Source organism: Podarcis tiliguerta, assembly GCF_965153285.1.
Source record: "Podarcis tiliguerta genome assembly, chromosome: 1".
NCBI lineage: Eukaryota > Metazoa > Chordata > Lepidosauria > Squamata > Lacertidae > Podarcis > Podarcis tiliguerta.
In genome coordinates, this window is record NC_139534.1 from 26,358,695 (window position 1) to 26,376,666 (window position 17,972).

Sequence of the window (17,972 nt, forward strand, 5' to 3'; positions counted from 1 at the left end):
CAACTATCCCTGCTCTAAGCCAGGCATAGGCAAACTTGGCCCTCCAGATGTTTTGGGACTACAACTCCCATCATCCCTAGCTAACAGGACCAGTGGTCAGGGATGGTGGGAGCTGTAGTCCCAAAACATCTGGAGGGCCGAGTTTGCCTATGCCTGATCTAAGCCAGCCTTGGGTCCCCAGATGTTGTGGGACTACAACTCCCATTATCCCTAGATAGCAGGACCACTGGTCGGGGGTTATGGGAGTTGTAGTCCAATAATATCTGGGGACCCATGGTTGAGAATGGATACTCAGAGCTATGTCATTCTTAGTCATGGATCTAAGAATACTAGCACTATAGCATCATAGCTCTTAAAGGTCTCATGAGAGGTTGTACAAAATGAAGATGGAAAATGAACTTATTATTACTTATTTACTTAGCAGCCACTTGAACTTTTAAGCACTTTCGGCTGACCATCCTTTGGGAAAATGAGGCATATTTACCATAGCTTAACTGTAGCTTGCTTCACTTAGTCACACAGGAAGCTAATGATCTCCCGGGAAACTGCTGTTATCATAAGAGGATTACAAACTGAACAAGGTGTATAAAATTATACGGCTCTCAGATATTTATGACCTGTTCTGTGATTTTTCTGACATTCAAGACCTGGCTATTGGGTTTTTTTTTAATAAAGAAAAAATCTGAGAATTCCTATCGACCCAGAGTCACTTTTAACATTTCAAATCCTCTTATCTTTTGTAGCATGTTTGCTTTACACACACACACTTGGGTGTGTGCATACACATGTAATGCTGTGGACCATTAGAGGAAAATGGTAGCATCACGAGACAGCAACCAAACCGGTAATTTAGACTGCAGCTCTCTACCCACTCACCTGGGAATAAACCCCATTAAGCTTAATTCCAAGTAAACTGAATTGCATTCAGTTATTGAATTAAAATTAAGCACATAGGCATGCATAGGTTTCGCCCATTAGCAGCTGGATTAAGCAAAGGAACAAACAATGAGAACATTTTCCTAAGAAGAAGCTATGAAGATACTGCCAATGAAACACAGACCTTCGTTCTTGAGTGTTTTGGAGAAAACAGGTCCCCCCCTCCTCTCCTCTCTTTGTCTTTCCCTTTTTCATTTATTTAAAGGTATTTTTAAAAGACTGCCTATTAGGGCAGGGTGGTAAAAGACTCTTGTCAGAAACCCTGGAGAGTCATTGCCAGTCACTGTAGATCAGGCATCCCCAAACTCAGCCCTCCAGATGTTTTGGGACTACAACTCCCATCACCCCTAGCTAACAGAACCAGTAGTCAGGGATGATGGGAATTGTAGTCCCAAAACATCTGGAGTTTGGGGATGCCTGCTGAAGATAATATCGAACTGGGTGGGCCAATAGTTTGACTCAGTAGAAGGCATCTGCCTAGGTTTCAACATCATTCTGTTTGCTCCAGCCCCCTATTTCTCTCTTATCTTTCCCAAACATACCTAGCAGTGGTGGCAAGGAAGGCTTCACCACCAAGGCTTCTAGCAGACCTTCAGCAGTTCAGTGGCATTCCTGGTAGAAGGGATTTATTGGAGATGTAATTTCCATAGATCATGATCACCCTACTATGTAATCAATCCTCTGGAACTCTTCTTTCTTTCTTTCTTTCTTTCTTTCTTTCTTTCTTTCTTTGGTGATCACTCATAGCCGAGTAAGATTGTCTTCCATAAGCACAGTTTTAACAATGAGCCCATAAGTGTCTGAGGAGGCCAATTCTGGATCCACACGTACTTCCACAGTGAGGACATTGGTTTCCGGGCGGAAGTTGATCATGCTGAGGGTTTGCCAAGCATGCCTTCCTCTTAGCATTTTCCTCCCTTATGTCCTGAGTTTGAGTGTCTTCAAAGCCCGTGACACGTTTGGTAAAGGCTGTTCTCCAATTAGAGCCCTTGCAGGCAAGTGTTTCCCAATTGTTGGTGTGCATGCTACATTTTTTTGGATTTGCCTTGAGACAATCTTTAAACCTCTTTTGTTGACCACCAGCATTACACTTTCCATTTTTAAGTTCAGAATAAAGTAGTTGCTTTGGAAGACAATAATCAGGCATCTGCCCAACATGACCAGTCCAACGAAGTTGACTCACCACAACAAGGTGATGATCCAGGGGGTGAGAACTACATCTCCCATGGACCCTTATTCCTGAGAAACCAACAGTGACACTGCCATGCCCTACAGCAAAGCCTCCATGTGGTGGAGCAGCTGCAATGGGGCAGGCTGGTGCCAGGCTTAGTATATGATGAGTTGGACCCAAATTGAAAGGGGTCACTCAGGCATCATTAAAAAAAAGAAGATCCCTATTTCCATAAAATTTGCACATCTCATTTCTAGATGTAAATTTAGGAACATTTACTGCCTATTAAATAGAGATGGAAGACATTTCACCACAGTGGGGGAGACTATGAGCAGGTTGGCTGCCCAGGTGCTGCTAAATTTTAATGGGCAACTTCAAGGCTCCACCTCTCCCTTTCTAGGATTTCTTTCTCTTTAAACAGGAATTGGACCGGGAAGCCTTTCCTATAGAGAAAAGTGGCCTCATTCAGCCCGTATTTTACTAGCTTCTCCACAAGAATATTGGGGGGGGGGGGGTCTTTGTCAAAAGCCGTACTGAAATCAATAAACACTACATCCACAGGATTCCTGTGATCCATCAAGCTTGTAACTCGAAAGGAAGGAAGGAAGGAAGGAAGGAAGGAAGGAAAGAAAAAAGATTTGTCAGACATGACTTGTTTTTGAGAAACCCATTCTGAGCCTTAGTAATCAGAGAATCCTTTTCTAATTGCTCACAGAATGACTGTTTAGTTATCTGTTCTAGGACCTATCCTGGTATTGATGTCAAGGTACCAGTCAATAGTTTCTTTTCCCCCTTTTTGAAGATGGGGATAACATTTGCCCACCTCCAGTCTGCAGAGGCTGCTTGAGTTTCTCGTGTAAGCAGGGCTTCCAAGTGGGGAAAGTAATTTCTTAATCCCTCTCCTCTAGTGCTGAATTCCAGTGCCATGATGATGATGATGATGACTGAAAAGCACTTATTTACCACTTTTCCTTTCAAGAATAAATACCAAGGTGGTTCAGAAACAAAGGAAAGCTACAGCACTAGTCATAGTAGAACAATAGCCAGCAAGAGACTTTAAGCACGTTGAGAATTGCATCTGCGAAAGGAAAGCCTTATGCCACATTCCAAAATACCACAAAATCAATTCACAGATTTTGCCAATGTTCTATTTTTGTGTTGTCCCATGTCTGATGCTACCAAGGTTGTTCTTGTTCCAAAAATGAATGATTTTAGCAATAGCTGGCACTTGGTAATGAGAGTCAAGAAGAGTGAGATTTTTAACACATTCAGAGTGGTTTAATTTCCACTCCATCAGATGATATTAATTTAACATGGGAGGGTGAGGAGGGGGATATGTGGAAAAAAATATGTGGATTTTTAAAAGCCTCCCACACACCTTATGGAATTCAGTCACCGGGGGGTGGGGGCTGTGTCCATGAAGCCGTACTCAGTACTAAGGGATAGTCTGCCACAGCACATTTTATTCTTAAGGGGTGAAAAACCATTAAATTAAAATTTAATGATACTCCTTTTATCTAAATATCCTATTCCAAACATTTAGATTATGCCTGTTGGGATGTAATATTATTTAATTTAAATTAGACTAAGAATTTTGCTTTGGGTGACACTTATAAAAATGAATCTGCTTGCTTATTCATTTTGTTATATGGACGACTGTTTTATGTTCGTAATGCAAACACTGGAGAATAATACACTGGGGGGAGGGGGCTACAATGAGACCCTTTTTATTGCTATTTTGAAATGTATAGAAGACGTACTGGTATATGTGTGCAGAGATATATGTGTGTATACTACACAGACCCACACAATTTCCGGGGTTGGGGGGAGAGATTAGATTTTAAGCAAAACAACAACCCATGCTTCATGTTATGACGTATTTGAAAAGCACAGAAGAGGGAGGGAAACTGCAAATTTTCACTCGGAGCTTCCTTAGCCCTAGATTCATAAATAGATTTGGCAGTACGTGAATGAGATGCATAGCAGCTTTACAGATTTATGCAACAAATTAATGCAAAAAACAGGAGGTAGAATGTGGGAAATCCTGTGCTCCCACCATTATTTTTTTTAAAAAATGTTCTCCCTAGGACATTTTTAGAAATTCATTTGAAGCATATACAACTCTCTAATTTTAGACTTTGCCCAAAGTGGAGGGGGAAAACAGATGCAAGTTTCCTTCAGATGTGTGTGTGTGTGTGTGTGTGTGTGTGTGTGTGTGTGTGTGTGTATCTCAGAAATAGCAAAACGACAATAATGATAGCAATAACCTGTCATCTAGCTGTAGCCATCTCACCAGACTACAACACAGGGACTCTTTGTTGGCTCAGCAGAGAGACCAGAAATTTTGGCTTTCTCCTCCCCTTGAACTTCTTCATTATAAGAACTCTGTACCCGGGTTTCTTTTTTTCTAGTAGCCGAGTTTCTTTTATTTCTCCTCCTTTCCAATCCCTTTAGTTTTGTGTTTTTAAAACTGTAAGCCTAAAGGCAGGGACAATCTTATTCCTGATATTTCTAAGCAGCTCTAGGAGTGTTGTTCTCAAGTGAAGATGGGTGTGTGTGACATTTGTTGGAATTCATTTGTCTCAAGAGACAATGGAGTGTGCCCTCGGAGGTGGAGTCAAACCACTGTGTTGGCAGCACCAAAGTGACCTCCCTGGGATACCAGCCTTGGCAGTGTGTATGGAGGTTTCTGGCTGCCCAGACAACAAGATCTCCCTCCGCTCCTCCACATGCAGCTGCTGGGTGACCTTGGGCCAGTCACACTTCTTTGAAGTCTCTCAGCCCCACTCGCCTCACAGAGTGTTTGTTGTGGGGGAGGAAGGGAAAGGAGAATGTTAGCCGCTTTGGGACTCCCTAGGGTAGTGATAAAGCGGGATATCAAATCCAAACTCTTCTTCTTCTTCTTCAGGAGGTCTTATTATAGCAATCTTCTCATCACAGGTTACATCAAGGCACAGCCCTTTGGATTCAGCACAAAGTTATGGCAAACACTGAAAAGATATGAAACTTCTGTATATTTGATTCTCAACTTACTTTAATTGACAACTGGAATGAATCAGCAGATGGGGAGGGGGATGACTTCACAGTTTCCAGCTGAATGGATATAACCAGGCAATGGAGCCGTTCAGTTCCATCTGTTGGTCTCTGTAGGCTGCTCTTTCCTGTGCAAAATACCCTTGAAAAGGCTGCTGTGCAAAGTTGTGTCAGGTGAGATTTTATTTCCTGCACATGGATACATCCACACAGAGGATTTTAGAGTAGCCAAACAATTTTAGGAGTCCCTTCCATATGTGTGAAGTCCCCAGGTCTACCTTTTCTGCTTTACGGTGGCAGAGGATGGCCCCTTTAATTTTCTTCTTATTATTTATAAGACTGTGGACACAACTTGCAAGCTTCAGCCAAGCAAAAATTGGGAGAGGGGAGGAGGTTGTGGCCCTCTGGACTACAATTCCCATGAGCCCTGATCATTGACAATGCTCACTAGAGATTATGGGAGTCTGAGTCCAACAACATCTGATGGGACCACAGGTTCACCTCCCCTGTTAGAGAAACTGTGTGGAACCTGATTTGAAGTAACTGAGCACCTCTTCTTCTTCTCAGTGGTGGCAAAGGAAGAAAATGAATAGGGCTGAGCTCAAGAGAAGGAAGGGGTTATGAGTGCACAGGGATGCCTGGCATGAGATGTTGAGCTGCAGATGCAAGCAGAGCACATGAAGATAAGCTGCAGGAGATGAACCCTGCTGCCTCAACCACCCATGGCAACTCCTGGCGTGGCCTGAGGGTGCTCAAATGCTTCTGGACTGAAGCAAGTGGGCTAGATTAAATGTTCCCTAACCTAGCTCTCTAAACAGGTAGGAAGGCATGATCACCTCACTTCAGCTGGACCTATATCACCAGCGAAATATTTGCTCATTTGCTGGACTTCATGTTCGTCTTTGGAATGACATGCCCGCAGTGGCTGTGGCTGATAATTAATATATCATACTTAATGACATCACCAGGGCCCACTTCCTGTGATGTCACCAGGGGCCCAGCCCTAGGTCTCAAGTTTGCGCCCTGAAATCTCAGGGCCAGGGTGCTCCTGGCCTGGCAGTGCTAGTGGAAACTGAAGCATCATGCAACCAAACAGAAGTAACCTCCCTCTTGCAGATCATTTGTGCGAAGGTGCCAGTGTCTGTCATTTGGGGAGTCCTGCCTGCACCCCTGTCCTCTGCTCCCAGGCCAGCTCAGCCCTTCTTTTCTTAAGAGACAAAACCCCCAACCTTTGTGAGTTCGTGTGATACAAGCAGTTTGCTTTATGGAGCTGTCTCCAATATATGGTTCAAGCAGCTACCAGGACTCCATCTGCATGCTTGAAAAGAGTCACACAGCAAGCAGCATCGGACCCACCTGGGTTGTCGCAATGTATTTCTCCACATGGTCCCCCAGGCTTTATGTGTGTAAGCATTGAAATGTAATCAGCGGCCTTTCATCGGAAAACAGTGCAGAAAGGAAAATGAAAAACGCCTGTGCCGAAAAGCATTCATTAACCAGAACAAACAACAAGCCAATAAGTGTTAATTAATAATTTAAGTTCCTTCAATAGAACTTGCCCGCCCAAGCCAAGGATAGGCCAGTTTGAAACCAGCTCCGCTTGGCTCTTTTGTCTCCTATCTGGTTTTAATTTGAGTTGACCTCTGGGTTAATCTCTACTGAAAGGAGGGAAGCTCCCCCAGTCAACTTCCTACTACAAACAGACAGACGCACTTACCACTCTCCAATCATGAGAAAGTCTTGGAGCTATAAAGGGGCTTTCTGTCTTCTGGAAGAAGGAAGAGGGAAGCTTCACTGAACTGATCTTACTACATCATTTGCCTTCTCCAACACTGAGTCCCCGGATAAAACTCCCATCATCCCCAACCAACATGGTCAATAGTAGGTAATGGTGGGAGTTGTAGTCCCAGTAACAATATCTAGGGACCAAAGGCTGGAGAAGGCTGGATTAGCTAGTCTATGTGTACACACACTGAGAGAGAGACACACACATACACACAGTGCTGAAGTTAGAACATTTGAGGATGGGTTTTCTGAAGCTTAAAGGTTGACTGGGGGCCAGCCGTAGTGTCATGCGTTCAAACCAGTTTCTTTTCCAATCTCGTAGAAGCATAGATGGGTGGCTGGTTCAATTTTAATAGCAAAACAGGTATGTGGGTGAGAAGTATAGAACCCTCTCTCATCTCCCATTACCTCCATCCAGCTCCTCTCCCCAAGTGGTTTTAATCCAGCTGAGCTCACACCTGGTATTTTCTAGCTGGGGAAAAAAATGACATCAGAGAACACCCTGAAGCCACGGGTGGGAAAGGTTCTGCTCTTCTCAAATACTCCATTTGCTCCTAAAATTAGACACTACCTCATAGGAGAAAACTCCTAGGGGCTGAGGTCCCTTTGCTCTTGTCCCAAATAAAATATTTGAGGGGGCTGCCCCCCTCAGAGTTGGTAGGCATTGTCATTCAAATGGTGTGCGTGTGCTGCACCTTGTGATTGATTATGCAGGGCAAGGCTTACCTGGGCCCTCACAATATTTGATTCAAGGTGGCACCCCTGCTCTACCTGATTACAGCTAGGGATGTACAAAACTGTCTGTTTGGTTTTGCTCCATTTGCCTTTTTTCCACTCTTTGGCTCTCCACAATTATGTGTCATTTGCAATAATATAAAATAATGCTTATGAAATTGCATCAGCATTTTGGTCCAAATTTCATTGAATATACACATATTTGCAAGCAATTTCTCCTAATATAATGCTTTTTGGTACGTCACATTCACTCATGTGTGCATTTTTATGCACATTTTGCCCTAACCAACACATTTTTGTACACATTATTCATTTGGACAAGTACATTATAAAGTTTGTAGAAGCACGATTCCTAAGCATCATGGTGATTTGGTTTGTGCATCGTTTCAGAAAGTGCAAAACAGGTAGATTTGCATCAATCTCTCGCCCCTTCCTAAGTTGCAGGGGAGATATCTATATTTGCCTACCTTGCTATCACATTTTGTTTGGCCCTGAATATAGGAAATGTTGGGAGATGTTTTGTTATTTTCAGTCTGTATGTGGAGGATGCTGATCTCTGAACTGTAATTTTTTTTTAATGCTGATGTGGATTGCTTTGGATTTTTCTCTAATAAAGAAAGATAACATGTAAGTGTTAAAAAACAAAAAAGGCCAGATAATTTTAACTTTCTGTCCATGTAACATATGCAAATAGCCATGTCTCTCCCCCTGCCCACCCCACACTCCAGCCTCTGGAGAGATGGTAATCCTAGCCAATGTATAAGAATGTATCTATTTTTAAAAAATGGGATGATGAAGATATTAATTGAGTTTTGTGCCCTGCAAAGCTGTTGGTTCACGAAAGATGGGCGAAGTATTGCTCTGCATAATGATTAAACGAAATAATACGTCCTTCCCTTCTGTGAATTGCTTCTTTATTCCTGAAGTTATGAAGCAGTCTCATTCTTGCCGATATTGGTTTGGGAAATAGACACTTAAATTACAACATAATCCTGGTATTTATCCTTTAAAGATAGCTGTCTCCCCATGTTCATGATTTATAACTCTGCTAAGAAGCTGTGTGGCCCTTCAGGGCAAGATGGTTTCATTTCAAGAATCGTGCCATTTCCCCAGTTTTTTGCCATCTAAATTAAATTGTTAGAGATCTTTGTAATAGCTCATAAGCAAGAATCCCGGCTACATCCAAGCTGCTCGGTTTTTAGGCTTTATCAGATTGGTAGGTGAAGGCAGTATCTTTGTCTGCTTTTGAATCCATTTGAGAATGGCATGTGCATAAAGAAGACATATTATTAGGTTCTAGAAGAGGCAGGAGACAATGCCTACCTGAGTTTAAGCAGCTAAGAAAACCTGCTGTATTGAAAGGTTTGACTGAAGCCTGTGGGATGTAAACCACTAGAGGTGTCAAGTACAACATCACCTGTTTTCCTAGAGTGGTCATGCAGGGGATGTTGGTCCAGCCAGTTGAACTTCCTGTTACACCTGGCTGGAGCATCCTTCCTTGCATGTGACTAGTAGGTGGGCGTGACCTTTCCAGACCTGGTAAAAGGCCAAGTCATACAGCCACCTCTCTTTCTTCGATCTTCTTTTTCATCCTGCAAACTTCCTGATTCCTGCCAGCCAAGCAGACCCCCAGGTTATCTTCCATATGGGGTAAACCTGTTTGTTCATATTTGTAACTTTAAGCCTAAAGCCTGCCTTCAGGGATCACACTAAGTAAAACTACTTTTTATTACCTATGAATAAGACTGTGGTGTCGTTATTCTTCTTTTGTTTAGTTGTTTAGTCGTGTCCGACTCTTTGTGACCCCATGGACCAGAGCACACCTGGCACTCTTGTCTTCCACTGCCTCCCGCAGTTTGGTCAAACTCGTGCTGGTAGCTTCGAGAACACTGTCCAACCATCTCATCCTCTGTCGTCCTCTTCTTGTGCCCTCCATCTTTCCCAACATCAGGGTCTTTTCCAGGGAGTCTTCTCTTCTCATGAGGTGGCCAAAGTATTGGAATCTCAGCTTCAGGATCTGCCCTTCCAGTGATCATTCAGAGCTGATTTCCTTAAGAATGGAGAGGTTTGATCTTCTTGCAGTCCATGGGACTCTCAATAGTCTCCTCCAGGGATCAAAGGGGTCTTACCAGGAATAATAGCACATATCTCAATCTGGGCAAGCCAGACTAAATTCTTTATTGTCTTAAGAGGCTCATATGAGTTTACAACCAGCTTTCTGCTGTGTAAAGGGGGAATGAACTCAGCTAAGTGAAGAAACTTGCTAGGGCAAGTTAGGAAGGACATTAATAATCAATATATCCTCTCCTGCCACCCTCAACATTCCCACAAAGCCTAGGCATGGTTCAGAGCAGCAGCACTGAATTGGGCCCCACATTGTGCTTGCCCGGGGCTCATGCACCACACTGCGATGTCATGATGCTCTGGCAGCACCTGGACAGGGTCCTGGGCCTCCACAACAGGGCCTCTGTCTGCAGCGCAGCCTCTGTCTGCAGCCCCAGTGGGCCCCAAAAGAGGCCCCAGGGATGATGTGCAGGCCCTGTCACTACTGTGGTGCCTGAACGCCAGAGGTAAGGCAGTGGGGTCAGAGGGGAGGCGAAGCCAGATAGTGACAGGCAGTGGTGGTGGGGGGAAGCGGCAGGGGGTGGAGGCTGGGCATCCACAACACAAATTTTGTGGGTACCCAGGGCCCCCTGGAGATGGGGCCAGTGATTCAGAGAGAGATTTAGAGGAGCATGACTGGTTCGGTTGCACTGGGTGTAGAGCCTCAGGGGGAACGTAGGGGATGCCACAACTATGATTTAGAGTGGAGCGCGAGAGGTGGGAGTGCCTCACAAGGCACCACTGACATTTGAGACCCCAAGGTCTGCCACCGATAGATTGAGAGACAGCAATGATGAGGAATCTGTGGCCCTCTGAGTTTTAATGGGCTACAACTTTGACCCTGCTGGCTGGGGCTGATGAGAGTTGCAGTCCATTATGGCCACTACTGGGCTGGAGATTTTCTTTGATGTGGGCAGGTGCCACTCTTTTCCATTCAATCTATTCTGATAAGCAGGTATTCCCTGAGGAGGTCCAAGCCATGGAATTCTTTGCCATCAAAGGTGTGAGGGATATTTCCCATACAATGCCCTTTTCACCTGTTCTGTATCTGAAGAAGGGCTTTAGATCAGGGAAGAGCATCTGCCTTTCATTGAGAAGGTCTCAGGTTCAATCGCCAGCATCTCCATGTAGGGATGGGAGAAACGCCTGCCTGAAATCCTGGATTGCTGCTTCCAATCAGTGCAGGCAGATGGACCAGTGGTCTGACTTAGCAACTCCTAAATTCAGATGACTGGTTGTATGGTAAGTGTATCAGGTCTAATTAGATCAGGGGTCAGCAAACTTTTTCAGCAGGGGTCCAGTCCACTGTCCCTCAGACCTTGTGGGGGGCTGGACTATATATATATATATATTGGGGGGGAATGAACAAATTCCTATGCCCCACAAATAACCCAGAGATGCATTTTAAATAAAAGCACACATTCTACTCGAGTAAAAGCACCAGGCAGGCCCCACAAATAACCTAGAAATGCATTTTAAATAAAAGGACACATTCTACTCATGTAAAAACACGTTGATTCCTGGACCGTCTGTGGGCCTGATTGAGAAGGCGATTGGGCCGCATCCAGCTCCCAGGCCTTAGTTTGCTTACCCATGAATTAGATGCTTGGCTATGGTTATGCTATAAACCAATATAGCAGAACATTGGTGTGCTTAGTCAATGCAATATATACCTTCTAGCTTCTAGCGGCTTGACAACATCTCTCTTGCAGTCCTCAAAGGCAGACAGAAAAAAAACCAAAAGAAGATATTTATCTGCCCTTTGCTGGGCCACCATGTATGGCTGATGAGCGGTGTATTGCTGAGTCAGAAGTTGTGATATAAGGTAAGCAAGGCTTGGGGAGTGTGCCGAGAAACCAAGTGTATTAATGGAGTCTCTTTGGCAAATTGCAGAGGGCTTTTAACAATGCTTTTAGCTAAGCAGTGCTTTTAACAGAAACGTAAACAACCATTAATTGTGATAGAAACCAATTGACTTTGGACCTTTAATTATTATTTGCATATCTACTAGTACTTCCTAGGCACATTTAAGAGTGGGGTTAAATGGGTCTAAATCTCCTGGCAGGTGGCAATATAATAATTATAAATATGGATTTCTAACTGTTGAGAAACTCTGATCATCCCAACTTCTGTATGTGGGAAGATGCTTCTGGATGGTACTGCTTCATGTTTCAGCCTGTCCTCATGCTTTCTCTCTCTCTCTCTCAATATATAAAACCTTCTCATTTCTTCTACAGAGAAGTTATTTGCCTCTGCAACCTCCCTTTGCCTTGTTTACTTTGGGATCAGGTGGAGTGTCCATCCCTACCATTAGGTAATGTGCTCCTGCCACCTCAGGCTGCCTATTCTGAGTGTCATGAAAGGGCGGGAAATTGTTGTTTATGTATGTATCCATGGATTTACTTTGTGCTTTTACAACTAGAGAGAGACGGTCACCTTCAGGCTTGATTATAGTAACTCGCTCTATGTGGGGCTTCCCTTGAAGCTGAACCAGAAACTCCAGCAGGTGCAGAATGCTGCAGCGAGGCTCCTTATGGGGTCCTTGCCACAGGATCACATTCATTTGCCAACTGCACTGGCTCCCGGTGGTATACAGGGTCAGGTTTAAAGTGCTGGTTTTGACCTTTAAAGCCCTATGCAGCCTAGGACCTACCTACAGTACTGCCTCTCCTGGTATGCCCTGCTGAGAACCTTAAGGTCCACAAATGACAACATTTTGGATGTCCCAAGGTGGTTAGATTGGTCTCAACTAGGGCCAGGGCCTTTTCAGTACTGGCCCCAACTTGGTGGAACGCTCTGTCACAAGAGACTAGGGCCCTGCGGGACTTGACATCTTTCTGCAGGGCCTGCAAGACAGAGCTGTTCTGCCTGGCCTTTGGTTTGGACACAGTCTGACCCTTATGTTTCCCTCCCTTTATGGTTTTGATCTATGGGCGACTTCTAAAAAGAGGCTGCATTTTTAAATTGCATTTTAATCTGTATTTTAATTTTACTGGTGTTAACCACCCTGAGCCCAGCTCTGGCTGGGGAGGGCGGGGTATAAATAATTTATTATTATTATTATTATTATTATTATTATTATTATTATTATTACTGCTGGTAGTGCCAAGATAACTTGACTCATCTTAGGTATACTCTGCTCCTTGACCTGTGGGAATCCAATGGATGAGCCTCACTCTGGGAAAACCTCCTTCATTATGAAGGTGCCAAGTAAATATAAAGTCAGTATGTGTTCCACCTCTACTCCCATTTGCCAAGATCAGCTTAAGGCAGCATAGATTCCTAGCCAATCAGCACCCACACAGTCTTAACCAATCAGCATTTCCCTTACTACACTAGTGGTGCACGGGAGGGAGAAGCCAGAAACGACTGCAGTAGTTGAGTTGATACTATCCTAGCGGCTGGTTTTTCTCTTCTTTTTTTCTTTTCTTTTTTAAAAAGGACTTTGTTACTTATAATGAAAACTTCCAAGCCGAAAAATCCATAATGTATGTGAGGTTGTATCGGAAAGGCAATTTTTAATTAAAGCACTTAGGTTATTAATGCTTTCAAAATTGGCTTCTGTTCTCGATACATTTTCTTCATAGTATTTTTAATATACTTATTCATAATTAATTATTGTTTTCTTCACTGGGTGACGGGAGTTGGTTTTTGAGGTACGAAGGGAAAGATACGACTAAAAGCCCTTGGATTGACACATGCTTTGGATCATGAGAAACACTTGAAAAAAGTGTTTGAAGTACATCATTTATATGGATGCAAATCACTACTTTAGTCCTGGTATATAATGTAATTTGTCACACACACACACACACTCTTTAATTCAAGTATCGGCCTTTTCAAAGGGTGAGGTTGGGCAGGAAAGGCAAAATAACCATGAAATGTCTTCAAAATGCATAGTAAAAAAACCAAAACACAGTGAGGTTGTTGTAGAATAGTTTGTGATGGTGGGGAAGGGGCAGAGGGGTGGACCTGAAGGTGTTTTGATCACAAACATGCACACGCTCACTGCGCGCGCGCACACACACACACACAGAGAGAACACACTTACTTTCTCACATGAGTGACTTCCAGATTGTCCTTATTTTGCAGAATAAATTCAAGTGCAGACCAGAGATTTACAGTAGGTTTGCACAATTCAAGTGGGTTAAAGCACTCTGCTACTCTAGTGCAACAAATACTCTTCGAAAAAGGAAAAGAAACAGATGCTTTGCTGTAAGGAAAGTGATAGGGAAATGCACAGAAAGGTGTGGAATAAACAAATGGTGAATAGAAAGACATATAACTAAACTAATGTATAACTAGTTTAACTAGTTTAAAGTTAAAGGTAAAGGTAAAGGTACCCATGCCCGTACGGGCCAGTCGTGACCGACTCTAGGGTTGCGCGCTCATCTTGCTCAAGAGGCCGGGAGCCGGCGCCGTCCGAACACACTTCCGGGTCACGTGGCCAGCATGACGAAGTTGCAACTGGCGAGCCAGCACCAGCGCAGCACACGAAACGCCGTTTACCTTCCCGCTATAAAGCGGTACCTATTTATCTACTTGCACTTGGGGTGATTTCAAACTGCTAGGTGGGCAGGAGCTGGGACCGAAAGACAGGAGCTCACCCCGCCGTGGGGATTCGAACCGCTGACCTTTCGATCAGCAAGTCCTAGGCACCGAGGTTTTACCCACAGCGCCACCCGTTAAACTAAAATAAATTGGGAGCACTGGTAGAACTCTCAGAGATGACCTGCTAGTAAAGGTAAAGGTACCCCTGCCCATACGGGCCAGTCTTGACAGACTCTAGGGTTGTGCGCTCATCTCACTCTATAGGCCGGGAGCCAGTGCTGTCCAGAGACACTTCCGGGTCACGTGGCCAGCGTGACAAGCTGCATCTGGCGAGCCAGCGCAGCACACGGAACACCGTTTACCTTCCCACTAGTAAGCGGTCCCTATTTATCTACTTGCACCCGGGGGTGCTTTCGAACTGCTAGGTTGGCAGGCGCTGGGACCGAATGACGGGAGCACACCCCGCCTCGGGGATTCGAACCGCTGACCTTTCGATCGGCAAGTCCTAGGCGCTGAGGCTTTTACCCACAGCGCCACCCGCGTCCTGCACTGCACTAATTCTTTCTGTTTGGAGTTTCCCTGCAACGAAAGCATGCAGTGCTATTCTGTATGTTACAAATGAGTAAGCATCTTCGAAGAGATTGCTTGGCCCGAGTAGCTTACTGAGACAAAACATTTCTTAGGAATATGGGCCACCATATGACTCACAATTCAATATATAGTGGATTACATTCTCCACCTGTTTAAAATTAGATGCAAATCCGTTTGGCTACTGGCATCTGTCAGCATCTATCGTCCAACATGGCAGAAGGCATACTTTCTAAGCCTAGGTCTGAAAAAGTCCTGTAAAGTGGAAAACACTGTTCATTCTTCTTAATATTTGATGGTCTTTTTTGGGGGGAGGGACAATACCACTGGAAAAATTTGGACTGTTACTAACAACCTCATATCTCTGTCATTGAAATCAACAGTATATAGAAATGTTTCATCAAGGATTGTTTTGTGGAAGAATAGAAGTCTTTTTCGGAATATATATATATATATATATATATATATATATATATATATAATTATGGTATGATGAATTCGTGAGCAGGATTTGAACTCTGAGTAACAGAAGGAATTAGTGATCATTCTATAGTAGTTATGATATAAGAGAGAGAAGACAGGGTGCAGCATGGGGGGAGAAGCTAAAAACACCATGGAAAATGGGAGGGGGAGTTGAAAAAAAGGAAAAAGAAAAATTGATTATGCTTTGGGGTATAGAAGGTTGATCGCCAAAGAATTGATGCTGGAGGAGACTCTTGAGAGTCCCATGGACTGCAAGAAGGTCAAACCTATCCATTCTTAAGGAAATCAGCCCTGAGTTCTCACTGGAAGGACAGGTCGTGAAGCTGAGGCTCTAATACTTTGGCCACCTCATGAGAAGAGAAGACTCCCTGGAAAAGACCCTGATGTTGGGAAAGATGGAGGGCACAAGGAGAAGGGGACGACAGAGGACGAGATGGTTGGACAGTGTTCTCGAATCTACCAGCATGACTTTGACCAAACTGCGGGAGGCAGTGGAAGACAGAAGTGCCTGGAGGGCTCTGGTCCATGGGGTCACGAAGAGTCGGACACGACTAAACGACTGAACAACAACAACATAGAAGGCAGAGGGCCTTCTCGGTGGTGGCGCCTGCCCTGTGGAACACCCTCCTATCAGATGTCAAGGAAATAAACAACTATCTGACTTTTAGAAGACATCTGAAGGCAGCCCTGTTTAGGTTTTTAATATTTGATGTTTTATTCTGTTTTTAATCTGTTGGGAGCCACCCAGAGTGGCTGGGGGAACCCAGTTGGATGGGAGGGGTATAAATAAATTATTATTATTATTATTATTATTATTATTATTATTATTATTATTATTAAAAAAGTAAAAAAAGATCATATGGGTTTGGGTCATGCCCTCAATTATTCCTCTTAGGCTGCAATCCTATATACACTTCTGTGTGTGCACCTAAGTCCCACTGAATAGGGCTTACTTCAGAGTTAGAGTGCCGAGGAATGCACTTTCTGGCTGCAGCCCTGCTCTCACTTCCCTGAACTCAGTGAAGCTTACTTCTGAATGGACACACATAGGATTGCACTGTAAAAGTACTTATTAATATTCCCTTCGTTTTTTGCCAGTTTAACCATTTGGGCACAGACACTTATATTGGCAGGCTCCTTTAGTCAGGAAATTGAGCTCGATAATGCTATTTCATGTGATTTCTCTCTCTTTTTGTAATAATAAAAAGTCCTATTGTGCTAAGCTCAGTACGCTGATATAAACGGCCACAATTTTTCTTGATTTCCAGCTCAGCCACATTGTCAGAATGACTGATGTGATGGGGAAACACTGGTTGTGTTTCATTTTCCCTCTCCTTTATTATATAGCCTTTAAATCAGGGGCAGGGGGGAGCCCCAAAGTATATTAATTACTTTTTGAATACAGTATTAGAAATGTTGGATTTTAATCAGCAGTAATCTGTCTGCTTTTCTTCTGTCAAGATCACTGTTTTATTGAAACTTTCAAGAGTAATATACTTACTTTCAGACCTATTATCACTGTCATTTCCCAGTTTACATCAGTTATTTTTGTCTTGAGAATTATATTACTGAACCGTGGAGGGTGGGGGGGGTGTGATAAAGCATAATGGTGTCAGAGGGGGATTTTATAATTTTTTCCTGTGACCTGTACAAGGATGATTTAAAGTTTTTCATTTTCCTTTCTTAAGGAAAGGTGATAATAGTAATTGAAGCCTCCAAGAATCTCTCCCTTCAAACAAGTTACAGCAAGACTTCAGCACCACTGGGAATAACAGCTGTGTTCAGGGTCAACATATGAATGGCTCTTCTTGGATTCAACATCCTAGATTAGCTTGACCTGGATCGCTAAGTTACATCTGGAAAGCACCCGCAGGATGAAAGATAGAAATATATTTGTTAGTCTTGTCATCTTACAAATTATGCTATGTTAATGGTTAAAGACAATGATTAACATTCTTACTGAAGCCTTGTGTGTGCTAAATTATGCTTGGATTATTCATCTAAAAGGAGAATTTTTATTAAATATTAAAGCTGCGGAATATTGAGCTTTATATCTGTCACATATAAAGTGACAGATGTGCCTATGCATACACAATAAGCATCAACGAGTGCAATTTGCACATTGTTTTATGCTCCCACAAGCATCTCTCAAAGACTGTAAGGATAGAGGTGTTTGCGAGATGTTAAAGACAGTTATTGCCAGGGGTTTGGTAGGCTCTGAAATTCTGCAAATTATATCATCCTTTGCATATTTTGGAACTGCCGCAGAATTTGATTGTGGCTGTGGAACTAGCCACAAAGAACTCCCAGAGGTGGGAATGAGCAAGTTGACCACACCCAAGGAAAGGCGATGCTCCATACCAGCCCAATCTCCTCCAAGTGGTGCACAAGATTTCAGGGATTGCAAGCACTCACCCAGGATTTGTGTTTGGAAAATGAGGCACAATGGAGTCTATGTGTATTTAAGGTTTGTTTATGAATATAGACCACCTTAGCCTACTTATGGAGGAGCTCACAGCAACAGCAGCCCAAAACACTGGCAGGGAACATGACATTACAGGTGAGGCCAGAGACCCAACTCTTCTCC